Genomic DNA, 17,446 nt, shown 5'->3' with positions numbered 1-17,446 from the left:
GCCCATGAGTCGGGAATTGGGGAGTAGCTTAGCTAGGTGCTTCTGGCTTGGGGTCTCTCACAGATTGCAGTTAAGATAGCAGCCAGGGCTACAGCCATCTGAGGGCTTAACCGGGGGCTCACAGGTCTCCTTCCAAGATGGTTCTCTTACACGGCTCTGACGTCAGGGGTGGTGTCACTGGCTGGGCTCTGCGGTCTCACCCTGGCAGGATGGTGTCGCTGATTGGACTCTGTGATGGGGCAGCGCTACAGGTCGGACTCCATGATCTCTCTGGGTTGGTTGTGCTATCAGGCTCTGCTCCCTGATAGGATGGTTCTGCTGGCTCTACTCTGTGTTCAGGCTGACTCTGGACAGAGCCTCAGACTGTGCTTTGTGATCAGTCAGGGCTGTAGACTAGAACCTGTGACCTGGCAGGCTGCAGGCTGTGCTCCACCGATCCGGTGGAGGGATGAACGTGTGGGGTGGGGGGAGCAAGAAGGATCTGGAAACAGTGAATATATTTTGCATGTGGCAGGGTTAGGATCAATAAGGCAGACTGTCATAGCCAGGCTTCAGAGTGACCCCCAATGGCCCTCACCTCCTGGTATTCATGTCCTTATGAAATCCCTTCCCACACGGAAGAGTGCCGATCTGTGTTACCCATAGGATACTGAGGAAATGACTGTGTATTACTTCTGAGGTTAGGTCACAAAGACATGGTGGCTTCCACCTTTCGCTCATTTGGATCACTTGCTCTAGGACAAGCCAACCATCATGTCAGGAGGACACTCCAGCAGTCCTGTGGAGAAGTCCTGAGAATGGAGGCCTCTCGTCAACAGCCAACAGAGACTTGCCAGCCATGTGAAAGCCAGGTTGCTGGCCGGGTTCTGTGGTTGGGGGGGGGCCTCCAGCTACATCCTGCCACTGGTGAGGCAAGAGACTGTGCTCTGTGGTCAGCCAGAGCTGCTGCCTGAGTTCCTTCATCAGGCTGAGCTGCCCGATACCGCTCTGTGATCCAGTCTAGTCACCATCCGGGCTTCCTGCCTGTGTAAGGCTGCAGGTTGTGTTTAGCAATCAGGTAGGGCCAGAGGCTGGAGTCTGCTGCTGGCTGGGGCTGTAGGCTGGGCTCCATGGCTTGGCAGGACCACAGGCTGGTCTCTGAGCCTGCTCAGAGCCACTGTTCAGGCTCCCTGGTTATGCAGGGTCAGAGGCTATGCTTAATAGCTAGACAGGGTGGCTGGCTTGGCTCCCTGCCCAGTCAGGGTTGGAGGATGAGCTCTATAGTTGCCCCAGTTCCTCAGCAAGGCTTCCTGGATGGTGAGACTGGAGGCCATGCTCAGCAGCTGAGTGGGGCAGCAAATCTGTTTCCCCACCCACCCTGGCAGAACAGAACAGGCTCCACAGTCAGTATGGCCTCGACTGGGGACTCAAATCAGGCAGAGCCGCCAACTGAGCTCCCTGGCCAAACAGGGCCACCAACCTGGTTCTGAAGAGAGAGAGGCAGAGCCACTAGCTAGGATCTCTGCTTGAGTGCTGCTGCAAGCAGAAATGAGATCCATCAAGACCTGAGCACTGGCGGTGGTAGGCTCTGTCCCCTTCTTCCCCTCTATCTGATACCTGGTGATTGAGCTCTGCAGATGCCCCCAGTGATCCCCTAGAGGTGGAATCCAAGTGGACCCCCTGGGAAGCATCCCATAATGCTGGGGGAGCTGGATGTCCACCTTGGGCTCTCATTGCCCACAGCAGAAATCAGAGACCCAGTGGCACCCATTCAGTGTAGCATGGTACCGGCTCGGGGAGGGGTAATGAGTTTACAGTGAAGGGTAAGCCAAAAGCAAGAGTCAGACATTCAACCAACTGAGCCACCTAAGCACCCCAACTCTTCTAACCCTTCTAATGTGGTGGTCCTTTTTGGTCTCTGTGGCCCCAGAGAGTGCCCCAGTCTCATCCCTGGGTTCTGGGGTTTTCACAGTAGTGTCTTGTCCATGAATAGTTGCTGGTTGGTCTTCTTGTGAGGGAGACTGAAAAAAGGAATGACCTGTGCTGCCATCTTGATGACATCACCCTGTGTATCTATTCAAGTGCTTCTCAGCCATTTGCATATCTTTTTGGAGAAATATCTATCCAGAACTTTTGCCCATTAAAAAAAATGGGTTAATCTGTCTTTTTATAATTGAGCTTTTTTAGAGTTCTTTATATATTCTGGATACAAGTCCCTTGTTGGATATATGATTTGCCAATATTTCTCCCATTCTGTGGTCTATCTTTCACTTTCTTAATCGTATCATTTAAAGCACACAAATTTTTGATTTTTATAAAGCTTATTTTTCTTTTGTTCCTTGTGCTTTTGGTATCATATCTAATAAAACTTTGCCTAACCTAAGGTCATTAAGATTTATTTCTGTTTTTGTTTTCTTTTCTAAGAGCTTTATAGCTTTATTTCTCACATTTAGGTCGATGATCCATTTTAAATTAGTTCTGGGGTAGGTACAAGGCAAGGAGTCCAACTTCATTTTTTGGGGTATGTGGATATCCGGTTGCCCCAGTGCCTTTTGTTAAAAAGATCTGATATACTCATGACCATCCTTTTGCTTATAAGGGTTTTTTGGGGGTCTCATTTGGTTTTAAGTGTGTTTCTTAAAACCAACACATTATTAGATTTTGTTTTCCAACTCAGAATGTTAGCTTTTTATTTTTTATTTTTATTTTTTTAAGATTATATTTGAGAGAGAGAGAACAGGAGCAGGGGAAGGGGTAGAGGGAGAGGGAGAAGCAGACTCCCCCTAAGCGCAGAGCCTGATGCGGGGCTCGATCCCACAACCCTGAGATCATGACCTGAGCCGAAGTCAGAAGCTTAACCAATTGAGCAACACAGGTGCCCCAGAATGTTAGCCTTTTAGTAGAGAGATTTTAATTTAATTTAAACTCATTTTAATGTACCATGATTGTTATCTTTAACTGTCACCTTCTTTCATTCTGTTTTTATACTTCCAACTATTTCTTTTGTTTTCTCTTTTTGTTATATAGGTTTTTCCTTTTATCTTTTTCAGAGCTTTATATAATATACATTTGATATAGTGTGGTACATACCCTATATTTCATTTCTACTCAGTTTTGCAAAAGCACTTTAACCCATATTTCACTCCTTGTCAGAGTGAGAAATGAAATATCTTATATTTCTATATAAACAAGATAAGCTTGACAAACTTTTATTCTCTATTCCCTATCCTTAATCTTTGTTAACATTAGGATTTTAGCCCTATAACTCAGCAATTGTGCTACTAGGTATTTACCCCAAAGATACAAATGTAGGGCACCTGCACCTCAATGTTTATAGCAGCAATGTCCATAATAGCCAAACTATAGAAAGAGCCCAGATGTCCATTGACAGATGAATGGATAAAGAAGATGTGGTATAGGGGCCCCTGGGTGGCTCAGTTGTTAAGCATCTGCCTTTGGCTCGGGTTGTGATCCCAGGGTCCTGGGACTGAGCCTCACATCGGGGCTCCCTGCTTGGCAGGAAGCCTGCTTCTCCCTCTGACACTCCCCCTGCTTGTGTTCCCTCTCTTGATATATCTCTCTCTGTCAAATAAATAAATAAAATCTTAAAAAAAAAAAGATGTGGTATATATACACAATAGAATATTACTCAGCCATCAAAAAAAAAAATGAAATCTTACCATTTGCAGTGATGTGGATGGAACTAGAGGGTATTATGCTAAGTGAAATAAGTCAATCAGAGAAAGACAAGTATCATATGATTTCACTCACATATGGAATTTAAGAAACAAAACAGAGGATCATAGAGGAAGGGAGGGAAAAATAAAACAAGACATAATCAGAGAGGGAGACAAACTGTAAGAGACTCTTAACTACAGGAAACAAACTGAGGGTTGCTGGAGGCGAGGTGGGGGGGGATGGGGTAACTGGGTGATGGGCATTAAGGAGGGCACTTGATGTAATGAGCACTGGGTATTATATAAGACTGATGAATCACTGAACTCTACCTGTGAAACAAATAATACGTTGTATGTTAATTGATTGAATTTAAAAAAAACTTTAAAAATTAGGATTTTAGATTCAGAATATTATTGTTTGGAGAATAATTTTTGATGACATCATTCAGTTTAAGAACCAGAGTTACAATGTATTTTAAGGAACATTTCTATTTTAAATTGATTAATTACTCAGCAAAAATTATTTTATACTGTAATATCCCCAATCTTGATGCTCTTAATTTGCTCCATTTATCATTCTGTTGCAGTACATCTTCAAAAACTTGTTTCAAGGATACAGAAGTTCTTACATATCTGAAAATGTTTTTCTGTTTTCATGAAAAACAAATCGCCTCAGTATAAAATTCTAGGAATAAAAATATTTTTCTTTCTAAAACTGCACGGTGGAATCATATTCCTATCTAGTTGTTAGGTTCAAAAGTTAGTATAGAAGGAAAAAAGCACACATAATGAAAATTTCTCCTAAAAAATCCCTTAAAGCACCCTAATCCTATATCTGGACCCTTGAAAACTCAAAATCCCAAGATTATCTTCTAGGTCTTTCTTTGCCTTTGGGTTCAAGTTCCCCTTTCCCTAAAGCAGTGAAGGCCCAACATCTGCCAGCCAAACATAATTTTGAAAGTGGACTCTTGCTAGGCTAACCATGAATTATTTTATATAGTCATACAGATTGCTCCCAAAGGCCCAGGCCTGGGGGAGCAGTCTGTCTTTCTAGGCTTATCAGGCCTGGCTCAAGTTCAAGGGGTCACAACAGGAGGGGAAAGGGCCACGGATTGTTCTATTGCTCTGTTATGGAATTAGGACGAGAGGACTGTGGTGCTGGTATGAGAAAACACTCTAAGTTCAGATTCCCTGCAATGCCTATGGGAAATTGAAAACTCAGTGTGGCATGCACAGCAGTGAGTATGGTGGTAAGGAGAGGTAGCAAGAATGGCTGGTGCCTGGCACCGGTGGTCATAGAAGAAACAAGATGAGGAAAGTGATGGCTGCCACGAAGACAGGTCCACTTCAGACCAATGCCTCGCTGTTCTATTTGGGCCGAGATTTGAGGGCGCTGGAGCTTCAGTGAAAGGGCCAAGGTCAAGGCATGAAGCAAGGTTTGGGGCAACAAGAACGGCCTCTGACAGAGAGGTCCTTGTGGACGGTGTGAGGTGCATACCTAGGTCAGCCGGGAAGGGGACCAGGGACGACAGCAAGATAGTGGAGGCTGCACACTAGTGTGGTTACTTGGAGTAACTGAACTTTTCAAGTCTTTTGCTACAGAAGTGACCCGCTCTTTCCAGGCATGAGATCCGGTCTGTCCTTCTGTGGTGATGAGGTGTGTTTGTCTCTAATGACAGCCTCTCTGGGGCGGCCTACAGGGGGGCCTGCGCCGCTGAACCAACAGGGCCAGAACGGCAGCCTCAGGCCCTGGCATTGCCCAAAGCTCTCACTGTTCTGCCTCAGATGTTTGTTTTTCCCTCTTCCCAAAGAAAGATTTTCCCCAGGTGGGGAAAAGTTACATAAATTTCTTCACTGCGACACTCTGAAACCCACTCGCCAAAGGTCTATCAGAGGCGCGACTGGATGAATGGAAAGGATCAGTCTCAGGCTCCGACATGAAAATGGCTGGAATTGTGCGGCTCATGTTGAGACAAAGGCTGTGAGCCCTTTCGAATCTCTGTGGAAGGAGATCAAGAGGGACATATCCACTAGGTCTTTACATGAATCCCTATTTCCCAAAGAGGAAAACCTCCTGTTCCTGGAACGTACTGCACAGGGAGAGTGTGTGGCCCTGGGAACTAAGTAATAAAGCAGTATTCAACGGAGAGTTCTAGATGAAAGTAAAAACACAGAGAAACCCTGAGTAGCCACTTTTATACTAAAATAATCCAACCGTAGGTGATTCTAATGCTCCAGGCAGTGCTCACTGACCAAGAGAGGGGAGTTAGTGGTTTGGCCTGTGGTGGCCATGCTGATCTCACTGTCTGCTCTACTTGGCCAGCAGTTACTAGTCTCAGCTTTTTTCCCTTCAGTTTCGCTCATGTGAGTTATTTCCTATCAGACCATGGTAAATTCCATCAGAAGCCACATAGCAGTATTCCATGTTTACCAGCTGGGAGGACACCAACACTGCCAGGCCACTCAAGAGTAGGAACACTTTCTAAGTGTATCCTGACACTGAAGTTTCTAGTATTGCCCAACTCAGCAATCTTCACTTAGGACAGCCTCTCTAGTTCAGACCTGAAGTTCTTTATAAACTCTTTGAATCTAGTGCCCACTAATCCTGCCAGCTATCTCTTTGCACCTTCTTCTTTTAGAATTTTTAAAAAATATTTGTTTAAATAAATTTCTTCCACCGTCCATCCATCCATCCAACCATCCATCCATTTATCCAACTGACAAATACTAATGTATATATATTATGCCCAGTCCTGGTGCCATATGATGAAGTTACAAAGATTATAATGACAATGATAATGACAAGGTGAGTGACATCACCAAAATGGTGATTTAGGAGACCCCAGCTCCTGTCCCCACATGAAGATCAATAATTAGACAGCTAGCTATGGAAAAAAAACCAACAACCAGCTCTGGGGTCCAACAAGAAATGTTAGCAACACAGTGGAACAACAACAACAACAAAAACCTGAGCATAATTGCACGAGAAGGCAGGCCCGCCTCGCCAACTGGTGTGCTCAGCGCCAAGGGGATCTTCCCAGCTAGAGAGCGCGCCTCTGGTCAGGAAAGGGAAAGCAGGCTGTTGAACAACCAGCTTCTCCATCCTTTCATGGTACCAGAGAAAAGACCCGCTTCAGTTTCACCCCACCAGACAGGCAAAACTGAGCTGTACAGCGATGGCCAGGAACAAAAAGGAAAGCAGGGGCTTCGGAGAGCAGCCATGCGGTAGGAGCAAGCGTGGCTCACGGCGACCGGCTCCACACACAGACCCAGCCGCTTTTACCGCCGAAGAAAGAGCCAATGGCCGGTTCGGCTGCCTGACCCCTGCATATTTCACCGCCTTTGGCTCTACAGGTATTTGGGTTCGCTGATGCCAGCTGCCTGAGTCCCTCCTGCTCCATCACCGCCCCCTCCCTGCCCCCGCCAGAGCCTGGGAACCACACTGGCAGCCGGCTTGGGCCTCTGTGGCTGCAGCACAGCAAAATACCAGCCTAGATCTTCACGGCTGACCACACACACACGCATGCACACACCCCGCCGCCGCCCCTGCTATGTGTGCACTCAGGGCCAGACTCTCCGACTGTTCCCTTGCATGCTGCTCACCAGCCAGCCAGCCATCACCAGCCTTTACTGCAGTGTGCGCGCCCATGGAGACTGTGCAGCCACGGGAAAGCATGCTGCTGGCCAGGAACCCCACAGCTGCTTATGGGCCCAGATCAGGCCGTGTGTCTAAGCTGGAGTAGCCCCTAAGCTAAGCTGTACTAAGCTGGAGCTAGCCCCTCCATCTGTGTATCTGCATACCCCGGCCCGACCCTTGTCCCCAGCCTCCACTGAAGTACACACATGGGGTAGGAGGCTGCACAACAGAAAATCATATTGACATCTAGGGCCTCCGTAGCTGCCAGTGAGCGTGTGGTTGTCCCCGGCCCTTGCTGCCTGCCCTGGATATGTATGTCTGCAACTGGCTCCTGCCGTTACACAGGCACCTGCAGCTGGCCCCCACAGCTGAGCATGTGCACACCACCAGCTCCAGCCCCCAGCTGCTGGGCCTGGAGGTGCCGCTGAAGATCACAACAGCTGTTGCAGCCATTATGAACCCTCCTCTGAGTCCTCACCAAGGACACAGAGTTGCTGATGCTAGGGACTCTGGTGGCCTGAGCTGAAGAGACGTTATGCCTCCTCCTGGACCTGGTATTGCCACACGCTCCCATAGCTGGAGTCCTGCACTCCTAGACCTGGGGACACAGCGTACTCCAGCACGCCCCCACCTGCAAGTGAAAGTCTTCCCTTACCAGAGGCCATCCCTAAAGTCTGTGCTTCTTCCAATGCACAGACGCCTACATGGGGCTACAGGAATCGTTAAGAATAAAGGAAACACGACTCCACTAAAGGAATACAGTAAGCCGCTAGTCACTGGTCCCAAAGAATGGAGATTCAAGAATTGTCTGACCAAGAATTCAAAATAATTGTTCTAAAAATGCTCAGAGAGCTGAAAGAGAACACAGATAAACAATTTAATGATATCAGGAAGACAATACAAAAACAGAGTAAGAAGTTCGGCAAAGAGATAGAAAACACGAAAAAGAACCAAACATGAATTTGCCAGTGTGTTTCCTCACAGTAACTGCAAAACAAAAACCTATAGTAGAATCACAGAAGATAAAGGGCAGAAAATCAGAGCATATCACTAAGGAAAATCATAAATTCATAAAGGAACACAGCTAGAAATGAAGAAAGGGACAAAGAAACTACAAAACAGCTAGAAAAGAATACAATGACATCAGTCTTTACTATCGATAATTACTCTAAAGGTAAATGGATTGAATTCTTCAATCAAAAGACATCAAGAGGTGGATGGATAAAAAGATGAGACCCAACTATATGCTGCCTAGAAGATATACAATGGGGAAAGAATAGTTTCTTCAATAAATGGAGCCGGGAAAACTGGATAACCACATGTAGAAGAATGAAATTGGAGCCCTACCTTGTACCATTCACAAAAATTAACTCGAAATGGACCACAGATTTAAATTAAACATAAGAACTGAAACCACAAAACTCATAGGAAAAAAATTCACATGAATAACATCTTTAACATTGGTCTTGGCAATGATTTTTTGGAGATGACACCAAAAACACAAGCAACAAAAGCAAAAATAAACAAATAGAACTACATTGAACTAAAAAGCTTCTGCATAGCAAAGAAACAACAAAATGAAGAGGCAACCTACAGAATGGAGAAAATACTTGCAAATCCTGTCTGATAAGGAGTTAAAAATCCAAAATATATAAAGAACTCATACAACTCAATAGCAAACCAACAATCCAATTAAAAAATGGTCAGAGGGAGAAGCAACTAAATAGGTATTTTTCCAAAGAAAACATACAAATGGTCAACAAGTACATAAAGAAGTGCTCAACATCACTAATCATCAGGGAAATGCAAATCAAAGTCACAAAAGATATCACCTCACAGAAAGTTAGAAAAGCGCTCATCAAAAAGATAAGAACTAACAAGTGTTGGCAAGGATGTGGAAAAAAAGGAACCCTTGGTCAAAGTTTTTGGGGGAAATCTTATGAGATTGTGTTAATGGGATAAGCCACAGCCCTCACACTGCAATTAGTCTTGAGACTGTAAGTAATATTTGTCATTTTTCTCTGCTACTACCTGTTCTAGATTCCACCCTTGCCCTTGGCTACCATTTCTTGTAGTCTAGGTGGCTAGCCTGGTGAGAAGACCCAGACCTTCAACCTCGGGGTTCTGAGCTCCTGGTTACCATGCCTTTATTAGGCCGTGGTTCTGTAGCTACCCATTCACACTTGATCCTGGCCATGGGAGTACCAAGGAATATCCCAATGAGCCACCTGAACACCAAACATATTCGTCCCTACCTTCATTATGAAGCATAGTTCTACCTCCTCAGAGTCAATTCCCCTGATAGTATGGCAACTCATTACTGTATCTTTTGGTTTACTGGCAATAACCAGATGGTAGCCATAGCTTTAAGTTTAATGGGATTCTTAATATATCCCCTGGTGGAAGCATACCTCCCCTGGGAATCAGGACCTTTAGACCCTCAGAACCTAAGTCTGCAGGAACAAGAAGTACATATTCTTTAAGTGGGAGTGATGGTAATGGGGGTCATTTCCTACTTCTATCAGTCGACTGCCAGACTCCTATGTTCTACCCAATGATTACACAGACTCCAATTCTCACAGGGTATCCTCTCAAAGCTGCCACTTCAGCCATGCCTTTAAGAGGCCAATTCAATACTCTATTAGGCCAGCAGCCTCTGGATGATATAGTACATGGTAGGACTAACAGATCCTACAGTTCTGTGCCCATGGACGTACATTCAAAGGATTGTTATGCAGTATTTCATGCTGGTAAATCAGATGCTCTGTGGGTCCTTGGCTAGTGCACTGAGGCCTGGGGGCAGGAAAGGCAAGCCCATTCCTGGAATATACATCAAACCCAATCAAGAAAAATGCTTCCCTTTTCAGAGTGGATAGGGTCCAATGTAATCAACTTTTCCCTAAGTGACTCATTGAGAGCTAACACTATATTTGGACTCAGTGTTGGCTTCTGTTTCTGAAAAGTCAGACATTTAGCAATGCCAGCAATTAGGTCCACCTGGGTGAAAGGGAGCTACGGGCCCATAAGTAGTGTGTCTTTATCCTGCCTTCATGGCTGCTTTGTTCATGAACCTATTGTACAAACATTGATATGGCCAAGAATGAGGCGAACTGACATCCATTGGAAGAGTCACTCTGTCCAGCTTGTGGTATGCCTCTCTTGCAGGGATGCTTACTGGTGGGCATGAAGCATGTGGTACAAGGATGCTCACATTTTGAGCCCACTCTTATAGGTTCATCTGTATGCTTCCTCTCCAGACTGCTTTATTCCTGATTTTCCCATCTTTCTCCTTCTAGGCCCCTCGCCAATCAGCCAAGCCATTCACTGCTGTCCATGAATCTATGTACATATCCTTACCACAGGCCACTTCTCTCTCCATATAAGGTAGATGACCAGATGCAATGTCCAGACTCTGTCCAGTCGGGGAATTTCTCCTCACCACTGTCTTTCAGGGCCCCCTTGAGTGTGGATGAATATATGGTCCATGGTTGATTTGGGACTTAAACCAACATACTCAATCCATCCATGAAACAGACCTGGTTATTTTCCTCCTTTGTTGGCTGATCAGAGGAACTCCCCCATGATACCATAGTTGTTAGCCGAGAAGCTATTGGTGTACTGGTGATGAGTAATGAGTAAAACTGAGCTGACTTTCCTCAGAGATTATTTGTGTCCTCTGTACCAGCTCCAGCAACATCCCAGAACATACCACTTCTGTCACACAATAGCTTGGTTCTGCGCCTGACCAACATTACGGCTTGGTAATTCTGACAGCTCTCAGCTCAAGATAGGCAGCTCTGGTCCCAGAGTTACTTGATTTCCTAAGATTGGGTCCTCTGTCTCTATCAGGGCTCAGTACCATGCTAGGAGCTGTTTTTGTCTTTGTTTTAATGGTGTATAATTCTATGCTGCAGGTGGCAGGCCTTTCTTTAATGTATCAAGGACACCCAGTGATAGCAAATTCTGTGGTAGTCATAATTATGATTTACCTTTTATCTCCCAAATGCTGAAGAGAATGAATAAGCTAATACATTCCCTTCTACCTGTGTACCGTCCAAGTTAACCCCAGGTGAAAGTTTTAGTAACTGCAAATGCTACAGGGTGTCAGGGCCTATCACCACGAGCATGGAGTCATTTTCTTCTGGCCAGTGTATGATCCAACTCCAGAATCTCATCCTTAGAGTATGCTTCCTAGGACCATTTCTGGTACCAACTGTCTTAAATTGGATTCTCCCAGAATCAGATCCTGAGTCAAGGATTCAAGTGCTAGTGATTTATTAAGGAAGGAACTAGTAAGGAAGTGGCAGAAGCAGGATAGTGGAGGAGAAGAGGCTAAGCAAGGCTGCAATTTCTGGTGAAGTGCCACCTTCAACCTGAATTGTAGATACCTCTGGGAGTAACTGACTCCTCAGTTTGTTCACCTGTTCGTTTCACAACAAAGGAGCTGTGTGTGTGGGGGGGGGGGAGGGGGTTGAAGGTAGATGTAAAACACCCAGGCACCTCCCGCTCTCAGTAAGGATGGGCAGCCCCATTGCCTAGGAGAGAAAGCCTGTGAAGATCATAGGTGTTGACTGTTAACTGCCAAGCATGCAGAAGCTGGGGGATGGAGACACAGTGGTAAAAGGACTCTGAGGGCATCTGGGCAGGGCCCCCTTCTGTCTACTCCAAAGTGATCCAGAAAGAAATACTCTGAGTTCAGAAAATTAAGAGATCATGAGTGAGATGGAGTGGCTGGATGAGGTCAGACTTTGAGTAGATTTATGGAGAGGAAGTAAACTTGTGACTCCAATTATTGTATTAACAAGGGCATCACCATTACATTTGGTGGGGCTGTCAGTAGTGACTGGCACACAGAAGGCTCTGAGGGAATGAATTAGGTTAACAAGTAGCTGAGATTCTTTAGTAATTTCCTCCAGAACCCTTGTTAGGCTGGAGGAAAAAAAAAACAGAGAGCAAAGACACAAATATCTCAAACATTTACTCTTGCTTACTCCTCTCTCCATGTCTGTTTCAAGGCCTCTTCTAGGAAACTTACTTTGAAGGGGTAATGCCAAACACCTTGGCCTTATTCCTCTGCTCCCCAGCCCTTGCCAGCCCCTTTTCTTTCCCATCCCTCACTCCATAGTAAGTAGGCAAGTGAGTATAGTAAGTAAGATGCTGCATCCTCTCTTGGATGTCTGTACCTATTGAACGTTTATTATTCCCCTGCCTCCTCTGAGGGCTCAGCATTTGCTGCAAGTTCCAAATCATTGCTATCTAATAATATAAAACAAAATATGAGATGCCAGGAAAGCGTAATAAATTATGAATATGAGAGCTCAGGGCCCAATTTTGTTCAAGCAAACAGGGGTGACTTTCAGAAGAATATGGGACCTGATTTGACTCTTAAGAGTACAGTGTGATGTAGAGAAGGTGGAGGGGAATTGCCTTCAAAGGAGCTGAGGTATGTGAGTAAAGGTGTCTAGTACGGAGGACAGAGGCGGGAGAATATGACATTAGTGCTTCCTAAGCTTGATCCTGATTTTTATTTTTCAGTTTAGAAATTATTTTCTACAGGGGCGCCTGGGTGGCTCAGTCAGTTGGGTGTCTGCCTTTGGCTCGGGTCGTGATCCCAGGGTCCTGGGATGGAGCCCCATGTCGGGCTCCCTGCTCAGTGGGGAGCCTGCTTCTCCTTTTCTCCACTGTCCATGTTCTCTCTCTAGCTCTCTCTCAAATGAATAAATAAAATCTTTAAAAAAATTATTTTCTACAGTGGAAGATGAAAACTTAGCTATCTTACAACTCAACCTTCACCCATACACACTTCTGGATCCCACTCCTGATATAATACTAATAGTACCATGTTTGGTTAAATCAATATTCAATTATTGCATTTTTTGTTATATAAATGTTATTAGGTGAGCCATATTTCATGGTTACATTTTCTTTTTTTAAAATTCTTCCTATGCCAGAGTTAATGTTTTTTTGTTGTTGTTGTTTGTTTGTTTGTTTTAAGTAGGCTCCATGCCCAGCGTGGAGCCTAGTGCAAGGCTTGAACTCACAACCCTGAGATCAGGACCTGAGCTGAGATCAAGAGTCGGATGCTTACCCAACTGAGCCACCCAGGTGCCCCACATTTTTTGTTGTTGCTTGCTTAGTGTTCTTTTGTAGTATCACTAGTTTATCCCCCAATTCTGACAGAACTATAAAACTTTTCTCAATATATTTACTTATAAATATTAGATACTACCTTCATGTTTTGAGGGGGCCTGTGGGGGAACTGTCCCTCCAGAGCTGGTGATCTCTAATCCTACACTAAACAATACTGTCCTGGGACTTCATTTCATCCTCCTCTCAGGAACTCCCTTTGCCCCCCTCTGCTCTTTGAATTCTGTTCCTCTCTGCTGCCCCCAATTGTTCCTTCTTGGTTTACATTTTCTTGTTTTTGTGGGAAATATCCAAACAGTGGTTTCTAGAAAGAGAGAGGGAAGCAGGGAGTGAAGGTGGGGATGGTTCCAAGAAAGTGTCCCATATAAGGAAATGTGAGGTGAGCACTTGGGGTAATGCAAGAATGCTGTATGCTTTTGGAAGCTCTTCCTGAGAAGGCAATATGTTTCAACCACACAGAATTGGAAAGGTGAGGGCCTTAAGATAAAAGTTTATATTCTTCAGTGCACATCATAGGCTTGGATTTCACATGGAAGACAGACAATCTCTCCCTAACCACCAAAACAAACATTAAAAAGCTGTACTTTGCCACATATTGACAGAAGGCACTGTTAAACCCAGATTCTTGTAAACCACCCCAAATCCACAAAAAGAATTGAAGAAAATGAAACAAATCTATGCAAATTCACTTAAAGGTAAAGAAAAAGAGAATTAATACATCTCAAGTGATAAAATCCTCCACCATTCCAAGGGAGATAGAAAACAAACAAACAAATCCAAACAACATAAAACAGCCATGAAGCAGAAGAAAAGACCAAACTAAATAACCTCAAAAAGTGCTTGGAGATATAAAAAACTGCCTATAATCAGAAATTAAAAACATAAATGGATTTGGAAAAAGAACAGGAAGAAATTAAGAGAGTTGCCTGAACTCAAGAAATAAATATAACAAAAGAAAAATCATCTCAGGCTTAAAGAGTAAATTTTTTTTTTTTTTTTTTAAGAGAAAGAGTGGGTGGGGAGGGGCAGAGGGAGAAGGAATCTTAAGCAGGCTTCAAACCCAGTGCAGAGCCCAATGTGGGGCTGGATGCAGGGCTGGATCTCACGACTTATGCTGGATCATGACTTATGTACTTATGCTGGGACAGGTTTACCTTTATTTGAGCCAAAATCTAGAGTCGGAAGCTTAACCGACTGAGCCACTGAAGAGGCCCTGAAGAGTCAATTTTAAGAAGTTAAGTGTGTTAGTTTCCTAGGGCTGCCTGAACAAATCACCACAGGCTGGGTGCCTGGAAACAGCAGAAATGGATTCTCTGGCAGTTCTAGAGGTTGGAAGTCTGCCATCAAGATGTTAGCAAGGCAGGTTCCTTCTGGAGCTCTCTCCTCGCTTCTGGTGGCTGCCAGCAATCCCTGGGCTTTTTGGTTTGTACCTGCATCACTGTCATCTCTGCCTCCAACTTCACATTCTCTTCTTTTCTATGTTTGCTCCCCTTCTTTTTTAAGGACACTTGCCATTGGAATTAGAGCCCACCCAGGTCATCTGGGATGATCTCATCTCAAGATCTATACCATAATTACAACTGTACAAAGTCCTTTCCCAAAAAAAGTCACATTGACAGTCTTTGAGTGGACCTATCTTTTTGGGGGGCCACCATTTGACCAGCTACAGCACCCAAGGCAGAACAGGCTCAAATGTAAATTTAGTAAGTGGCACTAAAGAAATACAAGCAAACAGCCAAGACATTAAATGAGATAGCAAAGTAAAAAGGGTCAGGAAGGAAACCGTTGACACAGAAGACAAGCAAAGCAACATGGGTAAACTTGGAGTCCTTAAAGAAGAAATACAAAATATGGAGCAGCTATAACTGAAGAAATAAAATAAACACCAATCTACAAACTGAAAGCATCTACCAGAAAGCTGAAAAGATGAATCTGAAATTTTCAACTCCAGAATAAGCTAATAAAACTCTCTTATTCCTGCCCTCTACGTGTTTGTTTTTTCACTGAGCCCACTGTGGCTTAATTACTGTGGCTTCCCAGCAAGTATCAAAATCAGGAAATACAAGTGCTTCAACACTGTTGTTCTTTTTCAGAATTGTTCTGGGTATTCTAGGTCCTGTGCATTTCCATATAAATTTTACAATCTACTTGTCTATATATAACAAGTATAACAAAGCCTATAATGTTCCTGATTAGAATTGTGTTTAACCTTTAGATCAATTTGGAGAGCAATGACATTTAGCAACATCGAGCTTTCCAATCTATCTCCATTTACTTAGGGCTTTGCTTTCTTTCATCTATTTTGTAGTTTCCAGCATACAGTCCCACACATATTTTGTTAGATTTATACTCAAGTATTTCATGTCTAGTGTATTATATATAAATGGTACTATTTTTAAAAATTACATTTCTAATCACTGACTTTTACGATATAGAACTCAACTGATTTTTTTTATACTGACCATGTATCTTGTGGTTTGATACCTTCACTTATGAGTCCCAGTATCTGTTCTGTAGAATTTGGGGGTTTTCTGTATAGAAAATCATTCATCTATGAAGAGAAACAGTTTTTATTTCTTCCTTTTCAATATGTACAAAATCACTTTTTCTTATCTTATTGAACTCAGTTTGATGTTGAATAGGGTTTTGGGAGTAAACATCCTTACTTCATTTCTGACTTACCAGCAAAGCAGTCAATCTTTCACTAGTTAAGTATGATGCTGTAGGTTTTCTGTAGATATCTTTATCACAGAAGAAATAGCTTTGTTTATTCCTTGTTTGCTGTATTTTTACCATAAATGTAATATTTTGTCTGTTATCGTGTTATTTCTATTTGACGCTTTTTTACAGTTTCCATCTCTCTGCTAAAACTCCCCCCTGTTCACACATTTTCCACCTTTTCCGCTAGAGCCTTTACCATATTATTTAAGTTATAATTCCAACATGTTAATCATATAGAGTCTGGTTCTGCTGCTTACTTTGGCTGATAATGGATTATATTTTTATATCGTCCCCTTTTTGTATTTTTTATTTTGGTTGAAAGGCAGACATTATATGTAGGACAGTAATGACTGAGGTACATAGTATTTATGCCTGGAATTGGGCACTCTTCTTCTGCTAGGCCGTAAGTATTGTGGGAGGGTGAGTCAATTTAGTTAGGAATTGAGCTGGGTTTGGGTTTTTTTTTAAGATTTTATTTGAGAGAGAGTGAGAGAGAGAAAAAATGAGTGGGGAGGGGCCAAGGGAGAGGGAGAAGTAGGCTCCCCAGTGAGTGCAGAGCCCAATGTGGGGCTCAATCCCGGCACTCCAGGATCATGACCTGAGCCGGAGGCAGACCCTTAACCGACTGAGCCACCCAGGCACTCCTTGGTTTGGTTTGGTTTGGTTTGGTTTTCTATTAGTTTCAGTTCACCAATGGCTTCCAATTCTAGTGTTCCCCTGTACTTATGCTGGGACAGGTTTACCTTTTTCTCAATGTTCCTGCTCCACTCTTAGCTTTAGGCCTTGACTGTTTGCCTTTGCCTGCATTTCGGAGGATATCTCTCCACCCTCTTGCTCCTCCCCTAGAGGTAGATGGCAAGTGCTTCTTACAACCAGTGCTTGCTTGCCGAGTTGGGGCAGGATGCCTTGGTCCCACCTCAGTTTTAGGCAGGCCCTATGCCTCTGAATTTCAGGGGTGAGACCTCAGTGACCCTGTCCTCCCCCAGCAGTAGGAGACCTTTGTTGTTCTGAGCCCATGAGGACTTTTTTTCTTCCTGCTCCTCCCAGCCATAATCAGTCTTCACCTACGCCCTGGGAGTCATAGGGATGCTGCCCTTGGCCCAGCGGCTGCATTTCCAGACAAGGCTTCCTGCCTTTCCTGCAACAGAGACTGCTCCCCTCCTCCAGGCCTGTACCACAAGGATACTTTCTCCTCTAGTCCCCTGCTCTTCCAACCAGACTTCTTTGTGAATGAAAACCTTGTGGGGGTCCATTGAGAAAAGCCTGCAAGTATGAAATCCCTTAT

This window comes from Mirounga angustirostris, unplaced genomic scaffold, assembly GCF_029215605.1.
Source record: "Mirounga angustirostris isolate CCGP_5_RB_7025 unplaced genomic scaffold, mMirAng1.0.hap1 SCAF_1, whole genome shotgun sequence".
Classification (NCBI taxonomy): Eukaryota; Metazoa; Chordata; class Mammalia; order Carnivora; family Phocidae; genus Mirounga; species Mirounga angustirostris.
The sequence above is the reverse complement of the archived record's forward strand: the minus strand, read 5'-3'. Positions refer to the sequence as shown.